Below are 14856 nucleotides of genomic sequence, written 5' to 3'. Positions count from 1 at the left end.
ACACACGGTAGACATTGGTAAATAGGTACAAAACCTAAATGAAGGAAAAGGATCTTAAGCTGAATGTAGCCAAATCAAAAGTCACGTGTGCGTGCAAGCTGAAACAGTCCATGCACCCCATACGTTTTGACGATGGTCAACTTGAGTGGGTGAACTCTTTTAGTTACTTGGGCATAACCATAACACTGGACCTTAATTGGTCTGCTGACATTGCACATCAAGCAAAAACAATAACTAGGCAGAATGGCGCTCTAATTAACTATGGGAGAAAATTGGTGGAATGCCTGATAATACTGCCATTAGGATTTAGAAGGCGAAGTCAATTGCGATTGGCACCAATGTTGCACCCCTTTGGCACTATTGCAACCCCACTTTGATACAAATAAAGGAAAACCAGTTTATTTGCACAATCATGGGTCTGCCCCAGATTTTTCTGGCTTTACACTTAAGTGAGAACTAACCCTTAGTTACATTACAAACCTGACTGCCCTTAGCCCTTTTTCACATTGGGCTAAACTATGTGAAAATAAACATCTAAAATGAACACAACAGCTTTTTCAAGACATGTGACTCTATAATGAGTTGAGCGGTATCCTGGCGCTAATTGTGCCGGGATACCGTCCAACGCAATTAGCGCTACCTCAACTCAGTCTGGTGCACTTTGCGCCGGTTCCTGCTTTGCGGGGGTGGAGGGGACGGTAAGTCCCCATTCCCATTGGATTCATTGGACCCATTGGTTGGGGGGGCACTATTACCACCAGCGGTAATATCGCCACCGGTGATAGTGCCAAAAATGGCCTTAAAGCTGGCGCATTCACCTCCAGCTCAGAGCTGGAGGTGAATTTCCTTGGAACACGCGGTTGCGTGGAATGGTAAATGCAGCGGTAATAGCATTACCGCAGCATTTCTCCGCTCCCCCCAACTCATGATGACCCCCATGGTATCTTCTGACACTTATTCAAGCTGCTGTTGGCTGGATACATTAAAAGGGAATTGTTTAGACTATATCGACCCTCGGATAATAAACTTATGGAGGCAGGTGTGAAAGTAAAACCACGGGAGATACCGGGGGAGATATGGAATAATGTTTAAATCCCTGGGGAGAAGGAGTGAGAACAGGTCCAGTCGGTTAAACCTACAGCGACATATTATCGTCACCAGTTAGGAGATCCGCATCCTAATAACTTTTTGGACTGGCCAATCAAGTTAAGGCGCAGAACACTTGGCATGAAACTAATAACGAACACACTTTCTCCTGTAGCCGCATCCGGTAGGCGACGGGATACCAGGCCTGGGAGTAATGGCAAATGGTTTTGTAACAACATTCTGCCCACTTTAGGCAGCAGCAAGAAGAAGGCACTTCCTTCCCCTTTTTAGATGTGTAGGGATTAACCGGGTAGACTTGGCCTTGAGTTTCCTGCTCGTACCAGCTGAGCAATACCCGACCAATGTAATGTAGCTCTATATTGAACATGCACTTTATTTCAGGAACAAATTGTTGATCATTAATAAGTGACACATACATAGGATGTACACGCACAGGTGTTTATTGTTATTTTATGCATAAGAGCTTATTCATTTTGGGAAAATGTACTTTGTATGTTATGATTTTAATTCGGTAGTATTTATCTATGAGTTTTGTACTTTTATGGATTTTGGTTCATTGTTTCTGAAATAATAATTACTGACTGAAGCAAAGAATGGGCCTCTGGATTTCTTGGATAACTATGTCTTTTGTTATCAAGACAGTACAAATTCGAAACATGATAACGCAATCCCTGTCGCATTCATTTTATTTAATTTTTTTATTCATTGTTCATTTAAAACAAGCTTAATACTAGCGAGTGTTTTCTGAGCGCGGGACCGTGATTCAGCTCTGTGTTGCGCCACGTTGTCTTGCTTCCATGACAAACCCGTTGCCCCTGAGCTATCCTTCCTCCCCCTGATACATTGACTAGTGTAAATTGTGAAACATCGGGACATGTGTCTTGCTCCCTGCTACCTTTGATGTGCATTCCGAATGGTACATGGCTAGCTAGTCCAAAGCATGAGCTTCTGCATCACGATTTACTCAGACATGCACTCATGGTCACAATATCATCTGCAGCCCACACAGTAACTGCTGAGGGTTACAGTGTAGCAGGGCACTTAACGCTTGGCGTGCCATTTGAGAGGATTTGGTCAAATTTCTGATAGAGGCAATTAGAGAATGTGTTTTACTTGCAACGCAACAATGCTATGGCTGATGTCAGCCACGGCACCAGTGGAACACAACCTTGGGGCCTGCCGGTGGCTGGGTACCGCCATGTTTAATTTCACAGCATGGAACGCCGCGTCTCAACGGTTGGGTTCTCAGGTCAACGAGCACACGAGCGGTGGGAGCCCATCTGCTCATGAGTCGAGTCATTCCGTCAAATTCAGTGGTGATGCCGAGAAGCAAAACCAATCTGGGGACATCATCGCTACTTTCTCTCTCTCTTACTTTCTCGTTTCCCCTTATTTCTCACTTTCTCTCCTCGTGCTGATCCTCACATCCCCGGCCTTGCTCTTTCTCTTACCTGCACCTGCCTCCACTCTCCTAGAAACTGCCTGGGTCTGATTCACACTGCTTTTCACTGGAGCAAAAGGATGCATGTCCTCCTTGAGCATCTTATGCTTGCACTTGCTCCCACATACCCGATCCAGGAAGCCTAATACTGGAGCACATGGAGATTTGCTTATGGACATCTTAAAGATGCTCCCGGCATTCCTAGATTTTCTGATTTGTGAATAGCCCTCCTCTCTCTCTCTTTCTGTCTCTCTCTCTCACACACACACACACACACACATACACACACTATCGCTGGTAAATTTGCAAGCACTGAGCTAAACCTCATTAAGTTAATTGCAAACAACATCTCCCAATATTGTGAATTCATCAAAAGGAACCCAGAACAAAATGTCTGCTTAGAGGGAGATGGGCATAAGGGGATGCAATGAGAGAAACATGATAAAAGATAGCAAGGGAAAGAGCCAGATTCTATTTTATTTATTTATTTTATTGTGCAATTGTAAGGCGCTTATACATCAAGTACATTTTGTTTCAAAGCGCTCACAGGGCAGCAGGGAGGGAACATGGGAATGAAAGGCAAATATATTAACAATTAAGTGAAAGAAGGAGGTGGTGCTACTAGGCCATTCAGAACGTGCAAGTGCAGAAGGGAGAAGGGACAAGTGAGGGAAGAGGGTACGTGCTAGGTGTTCCACCGAGGAAGTACTAGGAGGTAAGTAGCAAGCAGTTGTTAAGTGACTGGTAGAGATCACTTTTTGAGAGTGGTCAACTGCCACAGGCCTGTGAGACAGCACAGGACAGTGGGTGCCCAAAGTCAAGTACTGGGAGTGGGCGGAGGCTGGAGGCAATTGGGGGGGGCAGGACCCTGAAGGATACAGGAGGGCATAGGTCACCACTCTCAGCAACTGCGTGGTTTAGCAAGGGAGGGGAAGGAGGAGATGAAAAGGAAAGTCTTGAGGCGCTTCTGGAATTTGAGGCAATCCGGCTCAAGATGGAGAGGAAGGGGGAGGCTGTTCTAGAGGAGGGAGCAGCAGAGGAAAGAAATCGGCCACCAGCTTGCTGTTTAGAGAAGCGCTTGACACGCAGGGAGTTGGCGCCAGAGGAGCGTAAAGATCCAGAGGGAGTGTATTTAGTGAGAGCCAGTTGTAGATAGCATAGTCCCTGGCCCCAGACAGCCTTGTGGATGATGCAGAGGGATTTGAATTTGATCCTTGCAGCCACTGGGAGCCAGTGGAGAGAGTTTAGGGCTTGAGGCCAAGGATATGTCTTGCAGTCCTATTCTGGAAGGATAAAAAAGACACAGCAGTTGCTGAGGAGAGGGTGAGCTGGAGCTATGGGAACCAAAAATGTGAGACAGAGGATGTCTGGTGCTGAGGAAAAGTGTGATAAATATCGGTGGATTATGGAGGACAAGTGACAGTGAAAGAGGAGATATGGAATTGAGTCAATATTAAGTGATGAGTGATTTTCGGGGTGGAATGTCATCATTTTTGTAATTTGTAATGTTTGCAGTGCCATTAGTAATACAATATGACAGAATGGATCCTTAAGGAATCGATTCTCTTAAACAGGAATTTAATGTAGAACTTTACCATGAAAAACAACTCTATCACTCCTGAAACCGCATCTTTAAAAATAAGGGTGAGGGTTTTGTTTTACATTGAAGCAACAAAGGTTTGAAGAGTGGTGAATGCGCCTTTAAATGTTTTCATCTACTTCTTTATCAGGGCCTGAGGCAAATGATTCTGGAGCACTGATCCTTGTGCTCAGGGAGTTCGGCTTCACAAAAGCAACGTTTCCTCATCTGACCTCAAATGTTTGAGGCCGAGACAGTGTGGACATGTTTCTATAGTAGATAGTTTTCAGGATGATTTCGAACCTGGCCCCACAGCTGGAACATCTGGGTACCAGCGATGCTCATTTGGAAATGAAGGTGGCCAGGTTCAATGATCTTTGCAATTGGTCAATTTGAATAGGTGTGGAATCATGATGGGGCCGCGCGGTGCACGTGTGAGTAAAAAAATGCTTTAGTGACCGGCACCAGTCAACACCTGCTGGTTTCTAACTGAGGCAAATGCTTTTCCCCAGACTGCTGCATACCGAGATGAAACAACTTGCCAGCCAATAACGTCATGTTTAGGCTCTGGTGATCCACCCTGTTGTAGGTCAAGACTAGGTTATGGAGGCTTCATGCCACCATGTGGTCCTTATTCAGGGCAGAGAGAAGGTACTATCTAAGTTCCAATAGCATGTTTCGGTTCCGCTTTGTGTTCTAAGCCTGGCTTCCTGCTGTGTAGCCGGTTGTAGGCCACAGCATGTTCATGTTGTTAGTACGTGTGGCTTCCCTGTTTGAGATTGTGTAAGGGAAACTGAGGTTAGAAATAGCACTTTAATTTGTGGTCTGAATTGTATTTCTTCAGGAGCGGTGCGATCACTGCACATCTTCATGACTTGGGACCAGATCCTTTTAGGAGACAAATGTTTATTCAGTGTGTAACCCCCGTATTCAGCCTGAGGGAATACTTTGTGCCAGGAAAGCCGACAGGTTGATATCTTTATGGTGATCGACATGTCGATGACCTGGACCCACTCCTAAGTCTGGACATGAGCAAAGAGGAATGGTGGGCGGACACATGAGTGGGGGGGGGGGGGTTTGTAAAATGGAGTCTGCAGAGGTTCCAGATGTTTGTGTTGAAGAACAATAGCAGCTCTTCACAGAGTTGTGGGGAGTCGATGAAGATACTGGGGTCAGTGATTTTGCTATTGATTCTGACTGGGTCATTTGCGAATCCACTCAGTGAATTTTATTCTTTTGCTTGATTGACTGATGTACAGGAGTAGCTTCTGAAATTCTGCCTGATCAGGGCAGATGCCTTGCATCTTCACGCCTGCCACCTCGCCTTCTGAAATGTGCCGCTTTCCTTTGGCTGAAACACTGGTGTAGAGGCGCGTTACAAATGCCATATCATATCATATCAATAAGACGAGCTGGGCATTTAATCGAATTTGGCCTCTTGGGGATGAAACATTGCTTGTTAATTGGTTCCATGCCTTTTAAGGAAATTCTGTTTAGTGAGCGCATATTAAAACCATATTCTTAGATCTTTATTTGGGAGTGAGGCTAGTCCTTACATTGAAATGAACTGGATAACTTTTTCATTTCATAGTACTGTCTAAAATGATTATTTGAGTATTAGATATCATACATAATATGTAAAGCAGCAAAACAATACTGTGTATAAAACACAACCCCAGATCCCTCTCTCTCTCCCTCTCTCTCTCCCACACACACACACACACACACACACCCACAGATGCACGTGCTGTTCCCATCTTCATCTTGTATCCTGGCTTGCAACATTATGTGTTACTACTGACTTCTGCAATTGTATTCGCTCTCAACTCTTGCTTCTCCACTCTTTTTGACTGCTTATTCTCTGTTCTCTCCTCCCCTCCCCTTTCCCTTTTCCTATATCCTCCCGTCCTCCCCTTCCTTTCTTCTATGCACTTATTCTATCAGAATTGTCCCTGGGCCTAGTATGATAGCAACCTCATCTGTCGCTCGCCCATCCCCTTACTGTCCCCCCCTCCCTCCAGCACTATCTGAAACGTTGTCAGGCCTAGTACGATAGTCGCTTGTTTTGTTCCTCCCCTCCCTTTCTGCACCCCTCTACCTCACCTTTTGTTTTCCTCCGGCTCTACCAGAAATGTCATCAGGCCTAGTACGATAGTCGCCTGTCTGTTTGCATTTCCTTCCCACTCTCCCCCTCCCTTCCTTATCTATGTCTTAGCTCTTGCACTGTCTGAAATGTCGTCAGGCTGAGTTCGATAGTTAATTTCACATCTTTACTGTTCATGGCCGGTAAGAATGTCGTTATATTTTCCCTTGTTCCCTCCCTTGCCTTGAAGCGCTTTGAAACACATTGTGTATAGGCGCTATATAAATAAACTATCATATCATATCATAAATTGCTGATCTGCCGGACTTATATATGCCACAGTTGGCATATGACTAATTCCCAGTGAAAGAGTGGGCCTTTTTTAGACACAGCTCCTGTATAGGGGCGTCCTCATTTTCCTCTAAAGTGATGTAATATACTGTAAGGGGTCTTGTGTAGTGGGCCTCTGCTTCTATTGGTAGCCATGCTGCGTGTGGTTCTATATGAAAAGTGGGGGTCATTAGTGGGACAGTGGAAGAGGCACGTGTGAAGCCTGTGGTCTCATAAGTGCAGGTTGGAAGTATTCTTTTCCTGAGTGCTTATCGTCTTTCTATGGGTTTTTTGGTAGAAAAACTTTGGAGTATGGTATCCATAGGGAAGGGCCCAAGATTTGTTTGACTACAACACTTTCAATCTGATTAGCCAGTGATGTGGGAGTGCGTGATAGAGCTGAAGAGGAGAGCTCAGTCATGGGTTGGTTAGTGTTGATGAGCTAATGGCCAGACCTGCACACAGTATTGTCATTTGAATGTACAACAATTAGGGAGTCATCAATATTCACGTTAAATTTATTTGCAGTAGATTAATTCCAAAAAAACAAACAGGCATATGACACTGATAGTGAAAAAGACCAAAATACCAGAACCTATCGTTTTGTCTAAGTTCTTCAAGGCAACATTAATTAACGGTACTTTAAACTGTGAGTCTTTGAGTCACTCTGGCAAATACGTGACCTCGTCTTTGAAAATATTTGAACAGTGAAAAAGTTGAATCACTTGTCTCCCGTGCACTGAATTAAATACTTACGGAATGTGTTGGTCTGATTTTATTTCATCTGTCCAATGTTGACCCTCACACGGCTGTCAGAAAGGAGCCTGCAGTCTTTAACCTTGCTACTCCCCCGACCACTCTTTTGCAGTTGAATGAAAGCCAGAGTTAGTGTTCAGGCCAGTCCCAGTTGGCTTTAAATGGCCTTTATTTTGTAAAATGTTCAGCGGGAGAAGCTAGCTTGCATTCTGCTAACGCAAATGCAGGACCCTCGTTGCATTCAGTAAAAGTCAGCCCTCATCATCCAGCTCGCATTTCAGTAAAAACACCCAAGAAAAATCAAAAGCAAAAAGCCTTATTTCTTTTTAGGTAGACATGCAGGTACTTCTTATAGCTCCTTTGTCCTATCTATACACTTTCCATAGGCATCTATATATGTTCAGCCAATTAGAATCTCTTTATTCACCCACCAAAAACGTCATCATAATGTGATTTCATGCCACTAATGCTTAATTCTGAGCACAGTAGCCCGCATTTCCATCTAAATATATTCTAATTTCCGGGGATAGCGGTCCCTTCCGTAGCAAACATATAGCATCACCTCTTATCCTTGTTTGGTTTACTTGTCCCTCATGTAGCAGGAATGATGTGCTTGCCTAAATACTCACGTACTGTGTCTCATTTCTTTCCCACTGATACAGAGTTTGCCTGCTCACTTGTAATCCTGCATTTCCCATTTCACAGAAATGTAGCCCTCTGTGGCTTTGTAAATGTTTAGCAATATGGCACCCTGACTTTTACAGTATTTTAGAAAATGCATCCTTCGAGCATTTAGCCTTCCCAGTGCAGCAAAGCAGTTAACATTTTAAGGTATACTAGTACCATCAATGCATTTACCATATATGGTTGTAATATTACTATATGTACCAGGCTGCTCACATGTTCACACTTATTGTGATATCACTTGTTGAAGTGTCTATCTATGTGTCTCCAAGCTGATTTGTGCAAATGGTTTCTAAATTAGCGGTCATTCAGAAACTGGTGCACTTCATAAGTTATTACTCGTAGTACATTTTCTGCAACGTATTCTGTTCACTTTTGTACTCTCACGCTCACCAGGTGATCGTGCTCTCTATGAGTCCTAATGCTGTAAAATATCAAAGGCGCCAGACTGTAAACTGCCGAGTGCACGGCTCTGTTGCCTAAAGTGCCTGGTGCAGGGGTAATGTAAAGTGAGTAGTACACCTGCTTCCCATAGGTAGATTTTTTTTACAATATTCTGCATATTTTTCCTTGCATTCGATTGGTCGAATTCATAAAGTATAGTTCATAGTGCATCTTGCATGCAATGTATTTTGTTCACTTTTATGCTTTCGTGCTCACAGGTCATTCAGGCTCTCAGGCATAAAAATGTATCAGAGCGTAAAGTGCAAAGTGCATTGTTATAATTGCCCAAAGTGCTTAGTTCAGAAGTGGTTATGCCGTGCGTAGTGCACCTGCTTCTCATGGACACATTTGCTGGAATGTTTTTCATTTTTGACGCTTACAGTTTTACTCCCAAGTGTGACAGCAAGGAAAACCTATGTGTTTGTGAATTATAGTTGTTTGCTTAAACATGCCCTGGTGCGCCTAATCTTTATGGGCCTATGCATTAAAGTGCTGTGTGATAAGGTGCTAGGGAGCAGATCTCTAGTCTTGTTAGGTCCTCATAATATAAAGAGCATAGTGCAAGCCTGTATCTCACAGTGTTCCATGCTTGTATCTCATGTATCTCACTTTTTTCTCATACATTCAAGTAAATACATTTGGTTTTTATCGGCTTATACATTTGATAAATGAATGGAAGCCTAATGTGTCTTGTCTAATAATAATGTGATGTCATGCCATTAACGCTTAATTCTGAGCACAGTAGCCCTCATTGTCATCTAAATATTTTCTAATTTCCGTGAAAATCTGTCCCTTCCTCAACAAACATATAGCAGCACCTTTTATCCTGGTCTGGTTTACTTGTCCCTCGTGTAGGAGGAATGATGTCTTTGCCTAATGCTCACACACTGCCTGCCATTTCTTTCCAACTGATACAAAGTTTGCCTGCTTATTTTTAATCCTGCATTTCCTATTCTACTGCATCACAATAGCAAGAGCCTTAGTCCTCTCGAAGCTCGACTATTGTAATGCACTTAATCTTGGCACATCCCAACAGAACCTCAACAAAATGCAAGTTTCACAGAACAATGCCATTAGAGCAGCCTTGAACATCCCAAGGAAACAGTACATCTCTGAAACTAGGCACACATTAAAATAGCTCGACATTAAGCAAATAATAGCATTCAAAACCTTGTCCCTCACCCACAAGTGCCTATCTAACCAGGCTTCCATTTACTCGTCCAGTACCATCTCCCGTCACACAACAACACGGCCTAGCAGAAGAGCCCAGATGCACTGTGTCAACATTCCACGCTTCAAGCAACAACGAGCAGGTGGGGTTAGTTTCCCTGTCCTCGCTGCTAAAAATTGGATTGCCCTCCCTCCATCGCTGAGAGGAACCCTCCTACCTCCTATTCCGAAAAAAGGTCAAAGCTTGGCTCCATGAGCAAGACCCAATCCGTTAGTATAACCACAACCAGTCATGTACACACCCGTGTAAATTCCTGTATCTTGTAAAACCTATCGCATATATGCAATGCAATTCTGTATCACTCCTTATGTCCATTGTATATCTGCTACTTTGTTGTATCATAACACGTATACATGCTTTGTTTTCTGTAACCTGTAAGATTATCACCCAGATGCCTAAGGGTTCGATGCACTCTACAAAACAAAAAAAACGAAACTAAACTAAACTAAAATGTAACCCTCTATGGCTTAGTACATTTTAGCAATGTGACACACTGATTTTTACAGTATTTTAGAAAATGAATTCGTTGAGCATTTAGCATTCCCAGTGCAGCAAAGCAGTTAACATATTAATGTATACTAGTATCATCGATGCATTTTCCATTATGTGTACATGTATTTCACATTTACGAATCAGAGTGTCAATATCACTAAATGCTACATGTTCATGCAATCCATGTCCCTTACATTTTGTACCCAAATAACGGTATTCATTTAATCTTTTGCCTTTGCCCTAACAGTTTGGGTAGAGATCATGTGCTAATAGCTAGGCCAGTGGTGGCTGTCTGTGTGGGTTAGAAAGTTTGCATGTGTAGTGTAAGGTGGCAGGAGATCTTAGAGGGAGTGGGTTATTTAGGGGCAGGAGTGAGTAGTCCTTACAAGGCAAGGCATCTGTGTATTCCTACCCCTGGTCAGACATGTCCTATTTCTCTAGCTCACAATGCCACTGGGCAATCTCTCTCTCTCTCTCTCACTCTCTCTCTCTCTCTCTCTCTCTCTCTCCCTCTCTCTCTCTCTCCCTCTCTCCCTCTCTCTGTCTCATAAATATACTTTGCATCCCATGAGGGACAATACAAGTATCTGTGAGTTGCCAGATGAGGAAATAGGGTAAATTAGTAACTCCACCCAATTACCATACACGTTAAGGGTTATGGAAGTCAAGATTCTTTGGTTCAGAGAAAGGGGTAACTGAAATGTGAGGGCCACAGTCATCAATGTCCCTTCCTTAGTATGCTGGTTGTAGGATGAGTGATTGAAAGGGGAAAGGTGGGCACCACTAAAATGAAAAAAGGTTGTAACAATTTGGCTGTTACGTCGTTTCAAATTGTAAGGAGCTGACTGATGGAAGTCCAGAGACACCTGGACCCAAATAACTGTCACTTCAGGAAAACTTAATGAAACACTCAGCTAATAAGTGGCTCAGCAAGTGTACCCCAGTCGGGGTTGCTATGATTTTTGCAAGAGTATAGCTTGTATGTCTAAATAATCTCCAAATAGGCACAGACATTCCATTTGGGGTATGGACATGTATAATGACTCAACGTCCATCGTCACCAGTAGATCATCTTCTCCAATAGTGAGTCCTTGTAGTATTTTAATCAGATCCGTAGTATCCTTTATGTACGTTGGCATACCGAGTACAAAAGGTTTGAGAAAGAACTCACTGTATATTGACAGTGGTTCCAGTAGTGAATCGATTGTGGACACTATGGGTCTGCCGGGGGGGTTGTCTCTGTCTTTATACATCTTTGGCAAGATATAAAATGCAGCTTTTTTTGGATGTTGTTTATTTAAAAAGCGCCCTTCCTGCGTGCATATCCATTCTTCACTCATGGCATGATCCGTGAGACTTTTGATCTCGTCTTGGAGCCTTTCTTTTGGATCGTGGTTGAGTTTTTTATAGGAGTTGGTATCGTTCAAAACTCTTAGACACGCTGTTTCGTACTTGGTAGTGTCCATCACTACAATTCGCCCCCCTTATCTGCAGGTTTTATTGACAATTCCTCCCTTTCACTTAAATTCTTTAAGCAAGTTCACTCTGCTCTATTCAGATTATTATCTCTTTGGTAGATTTTCTTCTTCGTAACTTCTAACACTTATTTAGTGACCAGCTTTTCGAAGGTAATTATGTCTGGGGGGCAGACATGTAGTGGAGGATTGAAAGTGGATCTCGTTTCGAGTCCGGTAGTATTGACCTCTAGCTCACTATGAGTCGTACTTTCTGTTCTTTCTCGGCTCTGGCTAGGTAGGTATATTTCAAAAAAGTGTTTGAGCCGGATGTTTCTGTAGAAACGATTTAACTCAAGCTCGACGTTGAACGGATCTGCTTTAGTCACAGGGACATATGATAGTCCCTTAGATGGAAGGTCCGATTCAACAGAACTCAGGTTGTATGTGGACAGATTGGAAATTGGTATGCAATTTTGGAACCCATTGGTTTGAGTACCATTGTCGTGTCCGGACACCCTGTTGTTGGGCCGCTCTTTGTCGTGGTCGTCCCCTGGGCCCACTCTAAAAAAAAAAAACCTTGTTGTGGGTATTGTCCTCGACCTCTCTGTGGTACCCCAAATGATCGACACAATGAAGGGTCTGAGCCACTTGACGATCCCTGTGAATTTGAGAACGTTACTGTCCTACTGCTTATGTGATAATTTTGATTTTGATTTGCTGCTGGACTGATGAAGAAACCTTCTTTCAGGTATTGATATGTGTTGTCTTCTTTGTAATTTGATATATCCTTTTGTAGTTTGAATATTTTGCGATCAAGGTTTAGTTGTCTGAATTTCTTGATTTCTAAATCGAGATTTTCAAGTTGTTTTTTTTGCGTCTTGTATGTTTTTATTTTCTAGAAATTACTTCTCAATCCCCACTCCGCTAAAATATTTTGGGAATTTTGGGTTATCAACAAAGATGCAAGGTATATTCCTCACCTGGAGCCATTCCTGGATAATTCCCGCTTTTAACATGGAAACATAATGTACCCAGTTTAGGAATATATGTTGGTATGAAGATAGTATGTATGAGTTATGACTGAGTTGTGAATGATGGGAAAAGCTTTGTTGAGCCTTTTTACTGAGTTAAAGATTTGTGTTTAAAATTTGAAATAAACATCATGTTTTGCTAAAATTTGATAATAAGTATATTGAATCCTGTCATCTTTGTTCTATTGGTCCATAATTTTGAGTGCTGTGTATACTCACCTGGAGGACCATAGATATACACCAGGTACCCTTTGTTTATTATACCAGAACTGAAATAACCCAATCTTCGGTGACACAGGCTTAAACACCATGGATGCCACCACCTACTATTCAAGTGCAGATTGGAGAGTGCAAGCCCTAAAAGTGGGTAGCGGAGATGGCCACGAGTAGAATCGAGTGTTCACCTGGAAGCAGGGCTTTAAGTGGGCAGGGGCTAGCAGGGGCAGAGACAATTGTGTCTGTGGCAGTGCCGTGCGGGACCCACTTAATGTCCCAGCCCACTAGAAGACAAAGCCTGAAGCTCTCACATATACGCGAGGGCTTCAGGCTTTAGAAAAATGCCTTGCCTGCCTTTTCATTGCGGCACCGGCCCCCTGCAAGGCACCCCTTTCATTAGAAATGCAGGGTTCCTCACCATTGCGCCTCAGGTGCAAGGGTGATGATTGATACAAAGTGGTGTCTGGCAGGGGGTCGGTGTCGCAATTAGGAGGCAATACTTACCTGATTTAAATGACTCCTGTTAGGCCACGATCGAGCTGGCGGCATTCAGCCGAGGCAAGTGTTGCCTTTAAATTGTGGCGCTGACCCCCTGCTAGGCCCTGCCCCTTTTTGGTTACGGCCCACCTAAGAGCCCCAGCTCGATTTGGCATGCCACTGAAAGCACTGTCTGGAGGTGATGGCACGATTAAGGCAGGAGACCAGATGAATCCAGAATGCATTCATGCAGAGGCTGAGGACTGGGAACAGTGATAGGGCTCCAGAAGGTAGCAAGACAAGAGGCAGGGAAGGTAGCCTGGACAGGGATCTGAGCAGAGGCAAAACTGGGAGTACAAGAAAAAGCAGACAGCAAACGACAGGGACAAGTGTCAGAGTCCCCACAGGAGCAGCTGGGACTGATGTGCATCTTGCCCTCAGCTGGCATTCCACAGAACCGAAGCGAGGCATTGCAGAGGTTTTCATGACGATGGATGCATGCATGGTACTAGAACTGAGGTCTCCAGCGGCTGCGCCCAACAGGCAAGGCGCTGGCTGGTGCCCATCTGGACGGTGTGCATGCTGGACAGAACACGCCGCACGGAGCCCCCGGGTCCCCAGATGACCGCGCGGGTGCAGCCTCCACCAGCAGGTGAACGCCGGTGTTGGATGAAGCACGTGGAAGTCCCAGATTCTAGGCCCAGCTCTCTCACTGGCCCACTGTGGGCGCCTCTGTGCACGTGACTTTACCTCTTTGTTGGCTCGTTCTCTCTTTTAATCTGCAAAATTTGAAGCGCGTAGATATGTGGAAAAAGTCAGTAAAGTGCTACTAAAAACTTGGACTTGTATATCCACTTGACCTTTTGAACCTAATTGCGAATGCGGCGTGATTGGCATTGCCTCTACCACCAAACTGAATTAGTGTCACTTTTTATTATTATTATTATTATTATTATTATTATTATTATTATTGAATTTACTGAGTGTGGGCTGAGCTTCAAGAAGCAACATAGCGCTTTACAGAGGTATGCACCAATACAGATACATAACGGAGCGCTTTACAGAGGTGTACAAATTACAGATGCATGATAAAGCGCCCTTCAGTGGTAATAACAGAACAGATATACAGCGGGCGGTAGGATACAGAGGGGGACAGAGGAAGGGTACAGCTATACAGGGTGGCGGGGAGGAGAGGGGCAGGCTGCATATAGCGAGTCAGGTGGCACCAGGGGCGACATGATGGCCTAGGTGTTGAGGAGGAGAGACTCCTTGAAGAGGTGGGTCTTGAGTTATTTTCTGAATTGTAGGAGTGTGGGGGCGAGTCTGGTGCTGACGGGGAGGAGGTTCCATAGTCTTGGGGTGTAGGAAGAGAAGGCTTGTTTTTTGGTGCTTTTTTTTTGCAGCAGCGGATTTCAAGTCTGCACGTGTCCTGGTGGTGCGCTGTCCGCCGGGGATGCTGAGTTTCTCTGCAAGGTAGCTGGGTGACTTGAGGGCGACTGCCTTATAGATGATGCAGCAAGACTTGAAG

Source organism: Ambystoma mexicanum, chromosome 2p (assembly GCF_040938575.1).
Source record: "Ambystoma mexicanum isolate Mex_15411 chromosome 2p, UKY_AmexF1_1, whole genome shotgun sequence".
NCBI lineage: Eukaryota > Metazoa > Chordata > Amphibia > Caudata > Ambystomatidae > Ambystoma > Ambystoma mexicanum.
The sequence above is the reverse complement of the archived record's forward strand: the minus strand, read 5'-3'. Positions refer to the sequence as shown.